This window comes from Lolium perenne, chromosome 3, assembly GCF_019359855.2.
Source record: "Lolium perenne isolate Kyuss_39 chromosome 3, Kyuss_2.0, whole genome shotgun sequence".
NCBI classification, from domain to species: Eukaryota; Viridiplantae; Streptophyta; class Magnoliopsida; order Poales; family Poaceae; genus Lolium; species Lolium perenne.
Window position 1 is genome coordinate 256381706 of NC_067246.2, and position 8368 is coordinate 256390073.

The 8368-nt window shown below is 48.1% G+C and overlaps 1 pseudogene; it reads left to right on the forward strand.

Annotated features, from left to right (window-relative positions):
* LOC127344808 (probable LRR receptor-like serine/threonine-protein kinase At1g06840) overlaps positions 1-7672 on the forward strand; it is a 33308-nt pseudogene extending 25636 nt beyond the window's left edge.
* The last annotated feature ends 696 nt before the right edge of the window (positions 7673-8368 follow it).

Here is an 8368-nt window from a genome sequence, read left to right on the forward strand (position 1 = left end):
GAGCAAAGCTGTTGAACATTCTCTAAAAAAAACTGATCTTACTTTACAAATACAACTATGTCGGCCAGCAGTATTTCACTATTTATTTTGTTCGAACTATATATGAAGATGTTGTTTTACGACATAGAATTGGCATGTCAGAGGACTATATGGAAATCAGCTATCCTTGTGCCCGAACCTTAATTTGCTTTTCTTCTTGCCATAGTTTTTTGTTGGCTTTCATCTCTAGCCTTTTGCATATGAAGATGTCGTTTTAGAGGTCAATTGAAGCGAACAACATCGATGGCGCTGTTCCATTGGCAATCTGGAGTAACCTCACTTATTTGGGAAACGGAAGCCTTGTTCTGTACGATACTCGTTGCAAATGTACTTTCTAATAATCGCTCGCTCATTGCCACCACCGATGCTTCGATCGTTTGCTTCCAGGAAACAAAGCTTGAGTTGGTTTACTCGTCCATTGTCCTCGAAACCCTTGGTTCTGACTTTGACGACTATGTGTACTTGCCGGCCGATGGCACACGAGGTGGCATCCTCCTAGCTTGGCGGAGCAGGGAGGTCACCATCACCGAGCCAGAATTTACGGTCAATACGATCACCGCCAAAGTGTCCACCCCGGCGAGTACCAACCCATGGTGGATCACGGTCGTTTACGGCCCGCAAGAGGACGCTGACAAGATCGCCTTCTTGCAACAGCTGCGCGACATTCGCGCCAACTGCGACGGCCCATGGATGATCTGTGGCGACTTCAACCTGATTTATCGGGACGAAGATAAGAACAATTCCAACCTGGACCGCCGCATGATGGGCCGCTTTCGACGAGTCATCAACGACCTCGCGCTTAAGGAGGTGTACCTCAATGGACGCCGCTATACGTGGTCCAACGAGCAGTCCCCTCCCACCCTCGTCCTCCTCGACCGCGTCCTTTGCACTGCTGACTGGGAAGAGCACCACTGCCACTGCCACCTCCGCTGCATTGCTTCGGTTGTCTCGGATCATAGCCCGCTGCTTCTGGATTGCTCCCCCCTGCCCCTAGCCCACAGGCGCTTCCACTTCGAAGACTTCTGGGTGCGGATGCCGGGGTTCCAGGACACGGTCGCTGAAGCCTGGCACTCCATTGAGCAGGCCGATCCCTTCCGGCGCCTATTTCTGAAGTTGCAGGCAACGGCGCGGAAGTTGACAAGCTGGAGCGCGCTCTCGGTGGGCAACATTCGACATAAGCTCGCCATCTCTCGCGAGCTGCTGCTGCGTTTCGATAAAGCGCAAGAAGGGAGGCTCTTGACCACACACGAGGATTGGCTGCGCAAAGAGATCAAACGGACCTACCTTGGTTTGGCCTCGCTTGAACGAACCATGGCACGGCAAAGGGCACGCATTGCATCCCTCAAAGACGGCGATGCCAATACCTCCTTCTTCCACCGCCAATGCTCCTACCGCCGCCAAAAGAATAGAATCAGGAGCCTCACCGACGATGGACGCGTCCTCACCGAGCATGCAGACATCGCTCAAGCCGCGTTCCACCACTACGACGCCTTGCTCGGAACGGAGGTGCCCAGGGATCGCACACTCAATTTCGAGCACCTGATGGGGCAGGACCATGATCTGCACGACCTGGACGCCCCCTTCAGCGATGACGAGATCTGGCAGGCTGTGCGACGCCTTCCGGCGAGAAAAGCGCCCGGCCCCGACGGCTTTACTGCTGAGTTCTTGCGCGCGTGCTGGCCGCTAATCAAGGGCGACGTGGGCGACATGTTCCGGCAGTTGCATCAGCTTCGGGGGCGCGGATTCGCCAAGCTCAACCAGGCGTTCCTCACGCTGTTACCCAAACATGCCGAGGCGGCCAGCCTACGCGAGTTCCGGCCAATCAGCCTGATCCACCTCATGGCCAAACTCTTCGCCAAGGTCTTATCTTTGAGGCTCGCACCGAAGCTTGACGCCATGGTCAGCCCGACGCAGAATGCGTTCATCGGCGGACGGAGCCTACACGACAATTTCGTGCTGGTCCGACAATCCGCGAGACTGCTACACCAGCTGGGCGCGCCACGCATCCTCGTCAAGCTCGACCTCGCACGTGCGTTCGATTCCATTGCCTGGCCGTTCCTGTTCGAAGCCCTACGGCGCTATGGCTTTGGGAGCCGTTTCCTCGACTGGCTCTCCATCCTGCTATCCACGGCAAGCACGCGTGTGCTGATCAATGGCGACCCTGGCCCACCCATATGGCACCGGCGTGGACTGCGCCAAGGCGACCCCCTCTCGCCGTAGCTGTTCGTCCTCGCCGTTGACACGCTTGGACGCCTATTCCGGCACGCGATTCAGGTCGGGGTGCTGCGGGAACTCCACCCCTGCCGCGTGATACCGACGATCTCTCTCTACGCCGACGATGTCATCCTATTCTGCCACGCCAATGCAGAGGAAGTTAGGGCCGTCAAAGAGATGCTCGAATTGTTTGGGAGGGCTTCCGGCCTCTGCGTTAACTACGCCAAGAGCACGGCCACCCTCATTCGATGTGCGCCGGAGGAGGTGATCGCCGCCACTGCCGGCTTAGGCTGCCCGCTTGTCGACTTGCCCATCACCTACCTGGGAATACCGCTTACCGTAAGAAAGCCCACCGCAGCCCAGCTGCAGCCAGTCGTCGACAGGGTCGCGGCCAAGCTGCCAACATGGAAAGCAGGGCTCATGGATCGAGCGGGACGCCTCGTCATGGTCAAATCGGTGCTTGGAGCGATCCCCATCCACCAGCTTCTGGTCATTGCGCCTGACAAGCGAACCATCAAGCTGATCACGAAGATCCAGAGGGGCTTCTTATGGGCAGGACGTGCGGCGGCCAACGGCGGACACTGCCATGTAAACTGGCAGCGCGTGGCGCGGCCGCTCAGCCTTGGCGGCCTCGGCGTGCACGACCTGGAACGCACGAGCCTGGCGCTACGCTTGCGCTGGCTATGGCTCAGCCGCACGGACAACCGGCGCGCATGGCACGGTCTCGACCTGCAGTTCACTTCAGCCGAGCGCTCCCTGTTCTTCGCCTCCACCACCATGACTGTGGGGAACGGGCTCAATGCCCTGTTCTGGGAGGACAGATGGCTTGACGGTCACTCCATTAGCGAGATCGCGCCACAGCTCTATGCGTGTGTCCCTAAGCGAAGAAGAAAAGGAAGGACGGTGGCAAACGGCATGCTCGAACACAACTGGGCACGCGACATACACGGAGTCGTCGGCCTCCATGAGATCGGCCAGTACCTCACGCTCTGGCGCATGGTTGACGCCGTTGTGCTCTCAGAGGCCCAAGACCAGCTCGTCTGGAAGTGGACGCCTAGCGGCACCTACACGGCCCGCTCCGCCTACCTCGCCACGTTCCAGGGATCCATACCATGCCCTGCCTGGAAACACACTTGGAAAGCATGGGCGCCTCCCCGGGTCAAATTTTTCCATTGGCTTGCCTACCAAAACCGCTGCTGGACAGCGGATCGTTTGGCGAACAGAGGCCTGCAACACCATGCCAGATGCCTGCTATGTGACCAGGAACCGGAGACCATGCGCCACCTGCTCATCGAGTGTTCATTCACCAAGCAGATATGGCATGAGGCCTTGGCCTGGCTGCGTATCCCATGCCGGCCTCCGGAGGACGCGGACACATCAATCTTCGCGTGGCTGGACACTACTAAGCGTTTAACTCCGAAGCCGATGCGTAAGGGCCTGGGATCTGTTGCGCTGCTGGTGCCTTGGATGGTTTGGAAGCACAGGAACAACTGCGTGTTCGAGCGAGGGCGGCCTTCGGTCGCTGACCTTGTGCGTGACATCCAGTGCGAGGCTAAACTCTGGGCACAGGCGGGCGCCACCGGGCTTGGCGCCGTTCTGCCAACAACCTGGGATGTACACTAGGCTTTCTTTTGGCTATCATCTGTAACCCACCTCCTAGGAGGCTTGTAAACTTGTTTCCCCCTACCTTTTCAATGAAATGAAACGCAAAGAGTCCTTTGCGTTTTCTCGAAAAAAAAAAATCTGTTTGAGATATGCATGTGTAATGTATTTTTCCTTGATAATGCAGTGACTTTCAAAACAACTCCCTTGACACTATTCCAGATGAATTTGAGCCTCCAAAAGCTGTTGTTCTTCTGTATGTACTTCATTATCAGTTTCTACTTTCTGCACACACATATACATAGCCCAGGTTCAGCTGCATAGTTTGGTGATTAGTAGCATCCGTTGTCAAGTTACAGCTTGTACTGTAGACCTATATAAGTTAAGGTCAATACAGATCTATGCGCACACATATGATTATGACCACAGGAGCTTTCAAAGCAAATTATTTCTTTTTCTGGTGTGACAGATAATCATTGCCATCATTACTCTGCAGGCTTTTTGGAAACCCTGTATGTGATGCTTCCAATGCAGCTCGAGCAGCCAGACTTTGTCAACCCACATCTGTAAACAAAGTACCTTCTGGGCCACAAGTTAGTATAGACTGTGTTGCTTGCTCGACGGATAAAAATTATGAATACAATCCATCGTCCCCAATACCTTGCATCTGTGCTGTGCCTGTCGGAGTTGGATTTCGACTGAAGAGTCCGGGGTTCTCAGAATTCCGCCCCCACAAAGAATGTTTTGAGTTCAACTCAACCTCTCAATTAGGCCTGAGTATTTACCAGCTATACATTGAGGATTACATATGGGAGGCTGGTCCAAGGCTGAATATGAATCTGAAGTTATTCCCAAATAATACTAATTTATTCACTATGTCAGAGGTTATGCGGCTCAGGCAATTACTTGCTGGATGGGAGATAACTCTACCAGATGTTTTTGGTCCGTACGAGCTTCTCAATTTCACCTATGCAGACGGTATGTTAAATTTACTTTGCAGCAAAGGATACTATTCACAAATGAACCTATTATAAAATTTATTTTGCCAAAGCAAGCGATAAGATATTAACAGTTTTTTTAATGGTTTCATGTGCTATTAGAATTAGACATCCCTGAGGTAGTATTGTCTCTTATTCAAACCCTAGAATACCTCAAAGAGGGCTCCCTCATGATGGGCTCAGGATGGCAAGAAAGGGAGATCGTTAAATTTGGGATCCATTTCTTAGGGTTCATGTGGATCCACTGAATGAAAAAAACACCGAGAATTTTTCAAAAGGCATACCAATTTAACAAGTAATTCATAAAAAAAATCTTTGTTTAAAATTTACCACTACGTGCTCCATAGAAAATGCTGCTGTACAAAATACTCCATATAATTTTATAATTCACTAGCTTACTGGTTTGCCTCTTTTCCTTTTGCAGAATTTCCAACTGTGATATCATCAGGTTTAAGTAAGGGTGCACTAGCAGGGATTTTGGTAGGAACAGTTACTGCTGCTATTGCAGTGTCTGTAGCTTCTACAGTTTTTATAATGAGAAAACGCTCGATACATCGAACAGTTTCGAGGCGGTCATGTAAGTCATTATATTTGTTAAACTAACATAGCTTTTCATGTGCTACATGCAAAAACTTGCTGTCTGACTAATTAAAAATCCCTTGCTGTGTTATCTGGCAACTAGTGTTATTTAGGAACATCTTTCTTTTAATAGAAGCTACAACATCTAATATATTTCAACAATATAGCGAAGAAACTTAAAGTATTGCAGTAGACATTAAATTCAAACCACAATGTCTGAAGAAGTAGATTATTTTGCAGTACTATCGAGGTTTTCTGTCAAGGTTGATGGTGTGAGATGCTTCACATTTGAAGAAATGGCTAGAGCAAGCAATGCTTTTGATGATTCAGCTGAAGTTGGTCAGGGAGGTTATGGAAAAGTATATAAAGGAAAACTAGCTGATGGAACAGTCGTTGCAATCAAACGAGCACATGAAGATTCTCTGCAAGGTTCAAAGGAATTTTGCACAGAAATAGAACTGCTATCAAGATTGCATCATCGTAATTTGGTATCCTTGATTGGCTATTGTGATGAACAGTGTGAACAGGTGTGTATCTCAGTTTTCGAATCAAATACATATATATTGCTGAAATTACTCCACAACCCTTTACACATTATGTAAGAATCAGAAAAATATATTGGGAATTTCGTACTAAAGATGCTTAATTATGTTAGTTCTCCAGTCACCTCAGAAAAATATGTGCAGACTGCAGGATTTGCTGCTCATACAGAATTGTGTTGTGCAGATGTTGGTGTATGAATTCATGCCAAATGGCACCCTACGTGATCATCTTTCTGGTGAGTAAGCGGCAAGTTCTTCACACGTTTAAGTTTTTCTAGTTTCTTATCACCTGATATAGCCATGTCTTTCACATTAGTATTTTTTTTTCTAGAATTATTTAGTCTGTTTAGAAGTATTGCATGTTGGCATATTATGTGCTTTTATTTGATAACTGAAAATTCTTAATGGACAATTCTTAAACTTGTGTTGGATGTCAAGCACCTAATCTAATGTAACACCTTTTTCAGTAATTTCTAAAAGACCTCTAAACTTTGGTCAGAGGCTACATATTGCACTGGGCGCTGCGAAGGGAATCCTCTATCTACACACTGAGGCAGATCCTCCTATATTCCACCGTGATGTTAAGACCACCAACATTCTACTGGACTCCAAGTTTGTAGCGAAGGTGGCTGACTTTGGTCTTTCAAAGCTTGCTCCGGTCCCAGATGTTGAAGGAACATTGTCAGCCCATATCTCTACCATTGTTAGGGGCACTCCAGTATGTCTCATCACACCTAGTAATCGAACACTTTTTGCAGAAAATAGTTGAGCCTTACTTATATTTAACTTGCATGGAAGCTTTGTTGACAATATCTATCCTGTTTCCTTTTGGCAGGGGTATCTCGATCCAGAGTACATCCTAACTCATAAATTAACCCAAAAAAGTGATGTTTATAGCCTTGGTGTTGTGCTTCTTGAACTGTTGACCGGGATGAAACCAATCCAGTTCGGAAAAAACATCGTTAGAGAGGTACAGAGATTACCATCCCTGTACTGTACCTAATGTACGGTTTACTTAAGTGTTTTCAGATAACAAGTAGCGTACGCAGTATTATTTTTGAGCTTTTGAAACTTCTTTGACCATTCAGTAAGAGTATCAGTAATTCAGTAGGATTTTACCAGTGACCTACATAATGTGTTTCTTGCTGTAGGTAAAGTCAGCTTACAGTTCCGGAGACATTGCTGGAATCCTCGACAGCCGAATGTCCTCGTGCCCTCCAGAATGCGCCACGAGGTTCCTCTTGCTGGCCTTGAAGTGCTGCCAGGACGAGACCCATGCGAGGCCTTATATGGCCGAGATCGTTAGGGAGCTCGATGGCATCCGGAGTGTGTTGCCGGAAGAGGATCTTTTCTCCGTGAACTCCACAATTACAGGCTCCTCGGTCACATTGGCTAATTCTGCACCGGACTCCCAGGCAGCGACCACCAGGGAACTCTTCAACTCATTACAGGCCTCCAGTAGCGGGCAAGCCTATAGCGGCATCCTTTCTGGGACAGTGTCTCCTCGTTAGCATCACGGCTAGTGTTTTTCGAGTTGTAAATGGGTGTAGATAGTAGGCATGCCAGCAGTTCTTAACATGGAATGGGTGTTGATGTTTTATGTTGAAGATCCGGGTGTTAACTACTACTGGTGGGTGTAGTAGACCATTGATATACACTGTTTTATATCTTTGAACATCTACCTGGGCTGAAAATTAATTTCTCGAAATGTGAGGTTTGCTGTTTTGGAAATGCTTCTGCCAATGTATAGTTGGGGACACTAACAAAAACAAGATTTTGGGAGGACACTTCGCTAGGTGACAAGCCCATGTGTCAAAGATTCCCACTTCTGTAGGATTTGATATTCTGCCAAAATGTTATGGTGGTTAGAGTTTTTGCTCAAGATTTTAATTGCAGTAGTAGATGTCTTAGGACTGAAGCTTCATTAATGTGAGATAAGCTCCTAGATATGTGTAGTCAGATTATCTTGACTGAAGAGGCTGACAAGGTTAGATGGATTCTGGTTAAGTCTGGTGATTTCTCTCCCGTATAAAATGATTTGGAGAGTAGTGCCTACCTCTTAAAATCAAGGATTTTATTTGGTTACTAGTGAAGAATCAGAGTTCTTACTATTGAGAACCTGATTTAAGAAAGGGTGGAAGTGTTCTGAGCTTTGTGAGTTTTCTGGTGACAAAGAGAATCTATATCATTTATTATTTTCCTGCTCTTTTGCCAAATATATGTGGGATGTAGCTGGATGTAATGCCTGGATCGATGCTTAATTTATGCAAAAACTGGATCCCCAAATACTCTGGCAGAGATAAGGTGGTTATAATGTTAGGTTTAGCTGGCTAACTGTGGTCTGGTTGGAAAACAAGGAGCAATGCATGTTTTCAAGGAGTTGTTCCTAATTAG